Source organism: Bos mutus, chromosome 6, assembly GCF_027580195.1.
Source record: "Bos mutus isolate GX-2022 chromosome 6, NWIPB_WYAK_1.1, whole genome shotgun sequence".
Classification (NCBI taxonomy): domain Eukaryota; kingdom Metazoa; phylum Chordata; class Mammalia; order Artiodactyla; family Bovidae; genus Bos; species Bos mutus.
In genome coordinates, this window is record NC_091622.1 from 111037283 (window position 1) to 111049210 (window position 11928).

General features: G+C 48.6%; 1 protein-coding gene across 6 annotated transcripts in view; it reads right to left on the reverse strand.

The window, feature by feature from the left end:
• The window catches only part of PROM1 (prominin 1), a 148463-nt gene extending 140047 nt beyond the window's left edge, over positions 1 to 8416 (reverse strand). For 2 of the 6 annotated variants that reach the window (XM_070372722.1, XM_070372731.1), the window contains exons 1-2: positions 8294 to 8416; positions 3694 to 3812 (exon numbers count right to left, since the gene is read on the reverse strand). The gene's annotated coding sequence lies outside the window, so the exon portion shown is untranslated. Of the gene's footprint in view, positions 1 to 3693; positions 3813 to 4696; positions 4886 to 8293 lie in introns of those variants that run through there. The other 4 variants (XM_070372726.1, XM_070372727.1, XM_070372721.1 and 1 more) reach the window with 4 other exon arrangements.
• Positions 8417 to 11928: the final 3512 nt, after the last annotated feature.

Genomic DNA, 11928 nt, shown 5'->3' on the forward strand with positions numbered 1-11928 from the left:
GACCCCATAGACGGAAGCCCACCAGGCTCCCCATCCCTGGGATTCTCCAGGCAAGAACACTGGAGTGGGTTGCCATTTCCTTCTCCAATGCATGAAAGTGAAAAGTGAAAGGAAAGTTGCTCAGTCGTGTCCGACTCTTAGCGACCCCATGGACTACAGCCTACCAGGCTCCTCCATCCATGGGATTTTCCAGGCAAGAGTACTGGAGTGGGGTGCCATTGCCTCCTCTGCTCCCCATTCTAGAGAAGCCCTAACACCATCCATTAAGATGATTATCCCTCGAGGCCAGCAGCAACCTTCTATGAGATGTGTGATTCACTGCACAAACTCTTTTCACCAAAGTCACGTATATAGTGGGTGGCCACCCCCTTCATCTCTTTGGAGTAGTTCTCAGAGCTCTCTGAGAGACTGACTTCTCCTGGGTTATGAGCCTCGGTTTGCTGTGAGTAAAATTTTCCATGTCTTTCTTAGATTGACTACTGGTTAATTTTTCCCTTGACATCAAGTAGCAGTGAGCGTGCGGGGAGACAGGTGACCACACCCATGGGGCGGTCTGCTGGCTGCTGCCTTTGGTGACCATCTACTGTCTGTCTGTTCAAGCATCAAGCAGAGTGCTTTCCATACATTCATTTATTTAATTAAACCCTCCTTCGAGGGCAACGCTATGCCCATTTTCCAGAGAAGGAAACTGAGGCTCACAACCTCAGGCTGTGCTATCTTTTCCAAGAGTAAGAACAGCATGTGTGCTAAGTCGCTTCAGTCGTGTCCAACTCTTTGTGACCCTGTGGACTGCAGCCCACCAGGCTCCTCTGTCCATGGGGTTTCCTAGGCAAGAATACTGGAGTGGAGTGCCATGCCCTCCTCCAGGGGATCTCCCCAACCCAGGGATTGAACCTGTGTCTATTATGTCTCCTGCATTGGCAGGCGGTTCTTTACCACAAGCACCACCTCGGCAGCCCAACCATTTATTAAGGTAACCATGATTCTCAATATTTCATTTCCTGTTTAAGATGATTATAGGAAGCAGGTATTATACAAGCAAAGTAAACAAAAAATTTGGGGGCAGCCACTATGTGCCAGGAGGTGCTGGGTGGCAGGAACACAGCAGGCGACAGTCCTTGCCTTTCTAGAGTGTTCCGTCCAGGAGGGAAAGTGGACCTGAACAGATACGTACATGGGATGATTTGCTTCAAAATCCCACCTTCTGCCTCCCAGCTGGAAGTGCTTACCAGGGGGACACACAGAAACCTTCAGACTGGAAGCAAAGACCCAAAACTTTTCTGTTTCTTATTTGCAGCAAAAAGGCTCCAGCCTCCTACAGCTTCCCTGAGTTCCAAAGGGCAAATCCAAACAGTTACTAATCAGGGGAGTGAGGGAATGCAGACACAGAGGAAAGGCGGTCAAGGAAAAAAAAAAAACAACAAACAAACAATGGCCCAGCAGTAGAACAGGGACCTGGCTCTTCCTGAAGGGGTGTACAGAACAATCTGACATGTATCTCTGAGTTCCTCGATAGGAGCCCAGGTGGGGAATGGTAACTTCAGGCTGAGCACAAGCACGTGGACCCTTCTGACTGGAATCAGGAGGCTGATGACTGAGATTCCTGGAACACCACCCTGCAACCTCAGCACCAACCAATCAGAGGAAGGTCACACACCCTGCAGCCCTCCCTCCAAATTCTGCTTATAAAAACTCTTCCCCCAAAACCATCAGGGAGTTTTGGGCTACTCGAGCATGAGCCACCCACTCTCCTTGCTTGGCCCTTGCAAAAAACCTTTTTCTGCTCCAAACTCTGATGTTTCAGTATGTCTGCCTTCACCGTGCTTCAGGGACTGAACTTGGGTTTGATAACACTCAGATTCAGTCAGTGATATTGTAGGGCTAGACTGCAAAGTGTCTAGAACATACAATTTGGATAAAATGGGGAGTGAGAGATGAGACTAGAGCAGGGGGCTGGGAGGGTCAGGCTATGAAGGGGCTCACACGCCAACCATGCTAAGGCATTCGGACCACGCTGCAAGCAACAGAGGAGTCGTCAGTGTTATAAAGTAGAGGAGTAAAGGGATGACACTAGTTTTTGGTAGATCATTCCAGAAGGAGAGCTGGGCACCAGGAGGGTGTGTAGAGTGGGAGAGAGGAGCCTGACCAGAGGCCACCCAGGGTGGGTACTGAGAAGCTGGCTCATGAGGGCCTTGGTGTCTTAATCAGGTTCTGGCTTTTTCCTCTCTGTTGAAGGGGTTTGGCCTTTGGAACATCCATGAGATTTAATCTCTCCTTGTGTTGTTTCCTTCCAATTGCTGGCAAGAAGGGCAATTATTATTTGTAGCTCACGTCTGTTGGCCTCAGCATCCCAGGTCTACAAAGTAAAGTCTCGTTTATGCTTATGTCCGAGTGAGGAGTCTCCATGCCCTGCCCTCTACCTACCTAGGCGGAAAATCAGAGGCCTTTTGGAGCACCAGTCGGGTATTATGTCCCAGTGAGGAGTCTCCACGCCCTGACCCCTCTACCTAGGCAGAAAATCAGATGCCTTTTGGAGCACCAGTCGGGTGTTCTGGGGAGTCCTCACAGGTGTCTGGCTTCTCAGGCGGTGCGGTGGTAAAGAACCTGCATGCCAATGCCAGAGACTCAAGAGATGCGGGTTCCATCCCTATGTTGGGAAGATACCCTGGAGGCAAACCGCTCCAGTATTCTAGCCTGGAGAATTCCATGGACAGAGAAGCCTGGCGGGATCTATGGCCCATGAGGTCACAAAGAGTCGGACGTGACTGAGCACACACACGCACACACCAAAGGGGTCTGTCCCCCGCCGCTCCCCCCACTCAGAACCTGACATGTCTTCAGCTGCTGCTCTAACACCCACGACTACAAAACCACTTGGGGAAGCCCATCTCCTGCCTCTGCGGACAGAGCTTATCACAGGACACCAATACTCTTGCCACCGTCCCCTCCAAATTGCTACAAGGTCTGCAAAACGCGGAGCTCCAGGGGTACCACTCTGATCGGGGGCGTATGGCCTCATCCACAAATCTGGGCCATAATGTGGAAGGCTAAAAGACTCCCCAGAGAGCATCCAGGGAAATGATTCTCAAGACTAGCTCGGGGGTCCCCAACCTCTGGGACCCGATGCCTGACGATCTCAGGTGGAGCTGATGTAATAATAATAGAGATAAAGTACACATTAAATGCAATGCACTTGAATTATCCCCAAACCACCCCCTCATCCCCAGTTCATGGGGAAAAAAACTGTCTCCCATGAAACGGCTCCCTGGTGCCACAAAGGTTGGGGACCATGGTCCCAGCCCCCATTACTGAGGGTCGGTCCGAGGGGTTCCCCCACTAAACTCCAAGGAGACCCAAATAAACCTGGATCCTTTTGCCCCTTCAGGCCCCCCTTCACAAGCTTTGGCTTCTCAGGCACCCTGCCCCCCACTATGAAGTGTTAGTTGCTCAGTCGTGTCTGACTCTTTGCGGCCCCATGGACTGGGGCTCGCAAGGCTCTTCTGTCCATGGGATTCTTCAGGCAAGAATACTGGAGCGGTTTGCCATTCCCCCGCCCCTCACTTTACCCGCCTCCCAAAGGCCCCAGCGGTGCCTGCAGCCAGTGTTCCCAGGGCCGGCAAAGCCCCCTCAAACCACCCTCTTTCACACCAAGGCTCAGATCTGCCCCCCTCCCGCTTCTTTGCAGAAACTCACGTGGTCCTTGATGCTGGCAGCAGGAGCCACGAGGATTCAGGAGACTGTCGCTAGGGGGTCACTGGAAGATGGGACAGAGGGTTCCAGATCCTCAGCTCAGGGATCTTTGCTTCCAGGCCCTGGTGGGAGAAGAGAGAACACTGGAGAAGCTCAGACCGGAAGGTTATGATTAGGAATAGTTGTGGTAAGATTAGCCCTACTTCCGGAAGGAGTGTTGGGGCTGGAGAGGTGTGGGCGTCAAGCTTTGCAAAATAAAGGGCACCACCGGAATGTGTATCTGAAACAGCTGCTACCTGATAAAAGCCCTTTTACTCCTCCATCACCAGAAGCCTTTTCTCAAAGGACTTCCACTCTGAGTGTGGTTCTCTAACTCTGGGGCAGGGAGCCCTAGAACAGGACAGGGTCCAGGTCCTACCCCTATTTCAAGGGAGCACATGCCCAGGTGTCAGTTACGAAAGTCAGGTTACTAAATAAGATCTTCATTTAAGAAAAAAAGCATCTATCCTTTACCCCACCTCAACATTTAGAATCGGCCTGGTGCTCCAGTGGTGAGGATTCTGGACTTTCACTACAGGGTGCACCAGTTCGATACCTGGTTGGGGAACTAATCCTACAAGCTACACGGCAAGGCCAGAAAATAAATTTCAGAAAGAAGAAAGAGCAGTCCAGAACTTGGCAAGTAGTCAAGCAGCACACAAACAAGAAGAAGCTGCCTGACGGTAACTGCCACTTGTCCGCCAGTGTCCACCTCTCCATCTTGTTTCACTCACAGACACCTCAGAAAAGCAGTTACCCACGCCTCCTCCGGGGAAGATCACATTTCCCAGCCTTCCTCGGAGCTAGGTGTGCCCCGCTTCACTGAATTAGGGTCAAGCAGAATGAAGCCAGAGTGGAGTAGGCAGTTCTCGGAAATGTCCTTAGAAGGCGTATTAGGAGGGTTCTCCAGAGAAACAGAACTGAACAGGAGATCTATATGGATATTTATTACTACAGATTGACTCACGTGACTTTGGAGGCTGAGGACTTCCTCGATCTCCCCTCAGCAAGCGGGAGCCCCAGGGAAGTTGGTGGTATAATTCAGTCTGAGTCTGAATGCCTGAGAACTGGGGAAGCTGATAAAGTAAATCCCAGTCCCCAGATGAGAGGAGATGAAATGAAATGTCCCAGCTCAAGCAGGAAAAAAGAAGAGGGGGAAATCTCTTCTTACTCAATCTTTTGTTCCATTCAAACCCTCAGTAGGTTGGACAATGCCCTACCTCATTGGGAAGGGTGATCTAATTCACTAAAGCCACTCATTCAAATGCTAATCCTATCAGGAAACACTCTCACAAAGACACCCAGAAACAGTGTTTAAACTGGGCACCTGTGGCCAGTCATTGAATGAATGACACATTGAATGAACCACCACAGAGGGAGATGGTAGTTCTTCACCACTTCCTCCTACCTGCTGGCCAGAATTTGGTTGATGGCTGGAGCTCCAACAGCCATATTGGGCCATGAGTTCCCCTTGAGACTGGAAGCTACATCCAGCAGACATGAAAGGAACAGTGGAGTATCACTCCAGCCCACACTGCCTTCCTTCCACCAGGGATTATGAGTGGCAAACATCTCTATAAGATTTATGCTGGTTATTTTCATTTTTTTCTATCACTTGTAACCAAACATCTTCATAACTAAATGCCAATATATCACATTTGATGAAAGGTGGTGGGTCCTGTTGGGGCTTTTTTATTTGTCATTCATTGCTGCCTTTATTAGTAGAGTGTATTTGGATTGACATTCTCATTTCAACCACTGACTTTTCACTCAGGAAACGTCTGTCTAGAGCTGCTGCACACTTAATAGAGCAAGAGGCTGGGAGGCGGGAGGATAAATTCCAAATTTAAGGCAGAACAAACCGCTTCCTCCGTCATTCATTTGTTCATTTTCATCCGCCAAAACGCTGACTGATCCCTTTCCAGGGGTTATGCGGTATCTCACTGAATTGTCACCGACAACACCATGAGGGGGGCATCCTCCCCATGTTCCAGATGAGGAAACTGAGGTTCTGAGAAGTAAGGAGATGGCAGAGTGATGATCATTCTGCCTCCCTTGATTTCACAGTAATTATTTTTCAAAATCATCAGACATGTTTTCATTTGACTAGTGGGAACTTGATTTGCACAGACTTAATCTAACAAGGCAGAGAATGAAATAGTATGAAGTGTTCTGTTTCTGGGTGATAAGAGGCTGGGGTCAGGCAGTCAGCTGACCACTGTCCACTGAGCGCCTACTGTGTGCCATGCACTCTTTAGAGTGGGTTGTCACTGATGTGGTGTTTACAGGGCACTTTCCCCCTCTGAAGTGTGAGCATCTTTGTTTCTGTGCAGAGCCCACATTGCCCTGGCACACTCTCAGTGTTCAGATGGAAAAATACCAGGAGCTGGGTCTGATTCCACTTGTACCACCTGCCAGCTGTGTGCCTTCAGAGAGGTTGCTTAACCTCTCTGGTCTTCTGTCTCTTCTTTCAGGGCCTTCAGGGTCTTCCCCCCAGCCCCTTTGATGGTGTTCTTTTCAAGTGTTCCTTAATTCAAACTTGGTCAAAGCTCATCGGGCAGTGCCATTTAGAGTTTTCCAGGAAATTACACTCTTGGTGGAAACTCAGGAACCTTCCGTTAGGCCCCCCAAATAACTCACATAAATAAATATTAAGCTTCAGTTGCAGTTTCCTTTTGTAAAAGACAGACGACGTTTGAGGAGGAACTGCAGTTACAGTTGAACTAGTTCCTGGAATCTTGTTTTCACTTTCTCCTTGATCTTTATCTTTTAGGAACCTCCTCTGGGAAGGAGCCCCATCGTAATGTGTTTCAAAAGTACACTTGGTAATAAGAAGCTGAGGTTCTTGATTACACTAACAGACAGACAGAACCAGAGTCCCAAGTCGGTCTTAGAGCTGCGATTCTACAGCTCAGGATAAGGCCGGAAATAAGTATGTTTAAGAAGCACCACAGGCTTCCCAGGTAGTTCAGTGGTTAAGAATCCACCTGCCAATGCAGGAGACGTGGCTTTGATCCCTAGTCTGGGCAGATCCCACATGCCTCAGGGCAATTAAGCCCGTGTGCCCCAACTACTGAGCCCCTGTGCACTACAGCCTGTGTTCCACAGCAAGGACAGCCCTTGCTCCCTGCAACTCGAGAAAGCCTGCCTACAGCAACACAGAGGCAGCACACCCAAGAATAAATAAATAAGTGAGAAGCACTCAGTTCCTAGGCTAAACCAAGACGAGAGTCCAAGTCCTGAGGTTACAAGGAAGTTGGAGTCAGAAGCTTGAATCCTGATCTTCCTGTGTATTAATTAGCTGTGTGATCTTGGGCAAGTGTTTTACTGAACTCACAAAGTACTGACGAGCAGGGGTCCATAGCATCTGCCAGATCATCATGGGCCCAGCTGTGGGGCTGATGAGTGGACAGTGAGAAGGCCGTGGGTATTCCACGGCCTGGAGGGGAGATTACCAAAGGGCAGGGACCCCTGAAGGTGAGCAGTGCCACCAAAGTGGATGGGGGCGAAGTGACTTCTCTGAGAAAAGATCGTTCAGGACGTGAAAGACGGCTAGGATTTGACCAGGTGAGCTGAGCACACTGCAGGTACCAGGACTAAATGCGGCAGAACCGGGTGTCCACCTGAACTCCTGACTCAGGCCTTTTGAGGAGTCAAGAAAGAAAACTAGAAAGTGACAGGGGAGAGGGGAATTGTGACGGGAGGGGAGGGAGATCGCTTGGGCTCGCCTCCGCGCATGCGCCCTAACTCTAAACGAGAAGGGAAGTCACTCACGGATGTCGGACCCTCATGGAGCCATCTGATGCTGAAGGCCCTTCCCGGGCCCCTGAATCTTCATTGGTAAGTGAGGCCCTCCTGCCTTCTCTCTTTCCCACCACCTTGGTCTATTTCTCCACCCAGGGGAGCCAGGCTTTCACCCTGGAAGCCAGATCCTGCCCCAGCTTTGCTCAGAAGTCCCTGAGGGTCGCCACCTCAACCTGGACTCAGAACAATTAGGAAAGTGCCCAGGGTGGCCTCTGATGATCTGCCCCCTGCCACTCCCCCAGCTCCAGCCTCCCTGTGGCCCCCAGGCCCTCAGGCTGAGCACTGGCTGCATCCTCCCCCTGGGGTCTCTCAGCCCTTTCCAAAGGCTCCCCATCAATGTGGCTCCGGATTTCTTTGGGGCACCTGTCATCTCAGATACCTAACCTGTCTAGTTCTTTCCTGTCTGCCCTTTCCAATAGAAGAGGGATCTCCTAGGAACAGAGGTCTGGGGTCTGCTTGCTGCCATCTGCCCCGGAGTCTGGGGCAGAGCGCCAGCCCATAATATCTGAACAGTCCCTATCTCTCATGAGTTCGAACAATACTATTATTACAGAGATAGCATTGAGTTTAGTAAATGTTGGGTTGGTCAACATGTTTGTCCAACATGTTTGTCCCAAGCAACTTATGTGGCCAACCCAGTGCTTAGGAAGGACTCCCCTGTTGGTTTCTACCCCAATCTCCCGTCTTCCAGGCTCCCAGGAGAAGTCCTTCCCGGGGCCCCCACTGGCCCCTCTGCCCTGCCTGCCAGCCCCTGACTGACCTGCGAGTTCCCTGCCACCCGCTGCTGGCTTGGCTGTGCCCCTGGAGGACACGGCGTGTGCCACGGTTGCCCAGGCCCAGGCTGTTCGGAGGTTGGCAGCTCTGGCCTTTGTCCTGCTGCCCCTGGATCCTGTGTGGCCGGGGCCTGGGTGTGGCCATCACCCCGGGCGACATCCAGTGCATGCCAGGGCATGTAGTGAAGCTGGACCATTTTGCAGAGACAGAGAAAACAAAACCCTTCCTTAAGCCTTGGCTGATGGCTTGTTTTCTCAAGACCCGCACAGAAATAGATGGTTTTCATCTGAGCGTCTCCCGCAGTGAGTGACCCAGGACCGGGAGCACACAGCCTGCTGACGCCCCTGCCCTCGTCCTACCATCCGCCTGCAAGATGCACGGAGATGGTGAGCGGTCTGCAGGGGGAGGCCTAGGAATGTTCTGGAAAGGCTCTCTCCTCCTGCCTCTTGCTCACAACTCATGGGGAATTAAACAATAAGCAAGGTCTCGTGAAAGCTGCTCTGAGAAGCAGTCACAACTGCCAAAGGATTTTTTTTTTTAATTTTTTTCCAATTTTACTTTTTTATTTTTTAAAATTTATTTTTAATTGGAGAACAACTGGTTTACAATGTTGTGTTGGTTTCTGCCATACATCAACATGAATCAGCCATAGTATACATACGTCCCCTCCTTGTACCTCCCTCCCACACTCCACTTCATCCCACCCCTTTAGATTGTCACAGAGCCCCAGGCTGAGCTCCCTGCATCATAAAGCAAATTCCCAGCTATCTATTTTACATATGGTAGTGTATATGTTTCAGTGTTACTCTCTCAATTCGATCTGCCCCAAAGTCTGTTCTCTAGGTCTGTGTCTCTAAATAGGGTCGTCAGCACCACTTTTCTAGATTCCATGTATATCTGTTCATATATGATATCCGTTCTTCTCTTTTTTACTTACTTGACTCTGTGTAAGGCTCTAGGTTTATCCAGCTTTCTAGAACTGACTCAAATGTGTTCCTTTTAATGCCAAGCGGTCTTTGAATCACCTAGATTGGGGCATTGAACCTGAGGCTTCTGGCTGGTGGAGGGGTTTGGACCTGGGCACTGAGTCTGCATGCAAGGTGGTGTGGGTCTGTGCAGAGTGTTTGATTCTTTCAGACTCTCAGAACAGACCTGTGCAGACGTCCATCCTGGAGAAGAGAAATAACGCACCTGTGGTCACCACGTGAACAGCAGCTCAGCCCCCCGGGCCTCCGAAGACCCCATCTGCCAGGTCACCAGCACTGCTCAGAGCAAAACAGGGCAGATGAGTAACAGCAAAGCTGGAGACAGTGAGAAGCAGGCTGAGAAAAGACAAAGCAAAGCAAGAGGAGATGGACATGTCAGCCACGATTGATTCTGGGAGCAATGGGACTAAAGTCGTTTTCTTTTCTTTTAAACTCTTTCTGCATCTTCCAGGTTTTCTGTTTTACAAACCTTTGCTTGAAAGCATTACCATAGAAAACTCTTTGAAGGAAAAAAATAATCAGTAGCATTTTATGAATGTACCTCCATCCAATCCCTCCTTTTCTGTTTTTTCAGGTTTGAAAGTTTTTCTATTGTTTGAGTTTATAAGTGACAAATTTTGGTAACCAACTTTTCTAGAAAAAAAAAATGAGAGTTTAAAGATGCATTCAGTTTCCACTCTGGAACTATTTAGTTTAAGGATTTCATGTAGTGTAGTGTTAGCTGCTCGGTGGTGTCCAACTCTGCGACTCCATGGACTGTAGCCCATCGGGTTCCTCTGTCCATAGAATCCTCTAGGAAAGAATATCAGAGTGGGTAGACATCCCCTTCTCCAGGGGATGGTCCTGACCCGGAGATCAAACCCTGGTCTCTAGCATTGCAGGCAGATTCTTTACCATCTGAGCCACAAGAGAAGCCCACTTTAAAGGACAATTGCCTGATAACTTCTATAAACATCAGAGTGCATTGTTTGGAAATATTTTTTTATGGATAGTTTTTATTTCACTTACACAATTGTAAAGTTTTATCTCTTCAGGGACTAAACTGCATTTAGGGAGCTGAGTTTGCCCTGAGACACCATTTCAGGGCAACCCTCTCATTTCTCTATTCTTAGCTTCATTGAAGGTTTTAAAAATAAAATTTTAAACTGCAGCTTCAGCTGATGAGTCCAATGGGATAGCTACTGAACTTGGTAATTATAAGATTTCCTAGAATAAGTTTCATTGGCAAACAGATGCTGGCAATAAGCTGTTACTGTTGCTATAAATACCTCTCTCGCCTTTTCAAGCCCTGGGTACAGCTGCACTAATTGTTCCAGCCTCCAGAACAATGTTAGTTAGGCATCAAACATTTATGCGACCTCATGGCAGCCAGTTGTTTTGATTCAACTGGGACAGCTGTCTGTGTAACCCAGAGAAACTGCTCACACACACCAAAGGCAATAAAAGCTATTCTCATTCTTGAGGGAAAAGGTCACTTTTTTTTACCCTTTGGCTGTTAGGATAAGGTTTACAAATCCATGCTTATTTATATCTAGCTACCTCATCTTCTAGAATTTCACTTTGAATTGACAGGGATAAAAATAATTTGAATATAAGCCATTAAACTAAATATAAGCCATTTTGTCTCTAAATATATATGTCTGACTTTAAACCCTTGTTCTGCTTCTTCCTAGCTGTGTGACCCTGGGCAGCTGACACAGCTTCTCTGATCCTTGTTTATAAAACAGGGATGGTAATGTACACGCCATAAGATGTATACCCTGTTAAGACTGCTGTTTTTTTGGAAATAAGAATTTGGAAATTAAAGTATGTCACGGTGTGAAACACCCAGAGCACATTTAAATTCATTTCCTTTTCCCCTGATTCTCTGAGAAGAATGTCAGTTTTATTCGATTAAACAAACATTAATTGAGTGCTCATTATATGCAAAATCCTGGAGATACCAACACTTCATTTGAGATTTTTAAGAAGTTCATCATCTTCTAAGGAGGACAGACCCCTGTTATGTCCTCAAAGTCTAATGGAAGTGCTCAGGGATCTGAGGGAAAAGAATATTAGTTTTCTTGGTACAAAAAGGTTTTCACAAAAACATTTAAAAGCTTCACGCTAGCCCTTGTAGGATGAGTAGTTCTGACCTAAAGAGAAACAAGATTAGGAAAATGGAAAAAGGAAAAGAACACAGTAAGAGACAAAAGCAAGAAGGAAGACACGGCAGTAAATGTGTGCAGTGTGGCCGAGGCGCACTGTGGGGAACTGGGCCTACTCAGAGCAGAGGACCAAGCACCAGAGAGACAAAGATGGGAGACGGAGTCGCCAAAGGCCTAGAAATACCTGTGGCTCATCCACATTGCCTCTGCTAGCGTCTGGCCCTTTAAGGCAGCCTGACCCAGAAGGCAAGTGTTGGCGCTCCAGTGGAAGGTCGGTACACACCTATCACCTGTAACTGTTTACTCAACAGACACTCATTGAGTATCTACTATGTGCCAGGCCCTGTCTGAGACCTTTGGGAGGCAACAGGGAGCAAAACAGGGCTCCTGTCTTCATGGGGTTCCATTCTCCCAGGGTAAACTCACAGTAATCAGATACACAGATAAGTGTGCTGCAGAATAAACTTTGTGCTTCCCTGGTGGCTCAG